Genomic DNA, 259 nt, shown 5'->3' with positions numbered 1-259 from the left:
TTTCATACCGTTTTTTACCGTTTACGTTACCGTTTCTTTACCGTTCTTTACCGTTTCATACCGTTTTTTACCGTTTACGTTACCGTTTCTTTACCGTTCTTTACCGTTTTTTTACCGTTTTTTATATAACATATTATCCATGATGTATAACATGCAAAATCTTGTCGCGGGGGCACAGTGTACGTGCTCATTAGTAATAAGAATATCATGTGTCGCATTCTTTTTCTTGCGCATCTAATTGTGGAATGCGTACATCGCT

The sequence above is a fragment of the Odontomachus brunneus genome, unplaced genomic scaffold (genome assembly GCF_010583005.1).
Source record: "Odontomachus brunneus isolate Ranch 3 - 2012 unplaced genomic scaffold, Obru_v1 Obru_scaffold_318, whole genome shotgun sequence".
NCBI classification, from domain to species: Eukaryota; Metazoa; Arthropoda; class Insecta; order Hymenoptera; family Formicidae; genus Odontomachus; species Odontomachus brunneus.
The sequence above is the reverse complement of the archived record's forward strand: the minus strand, read 5'-3'. Positions refer to the sequence as shown.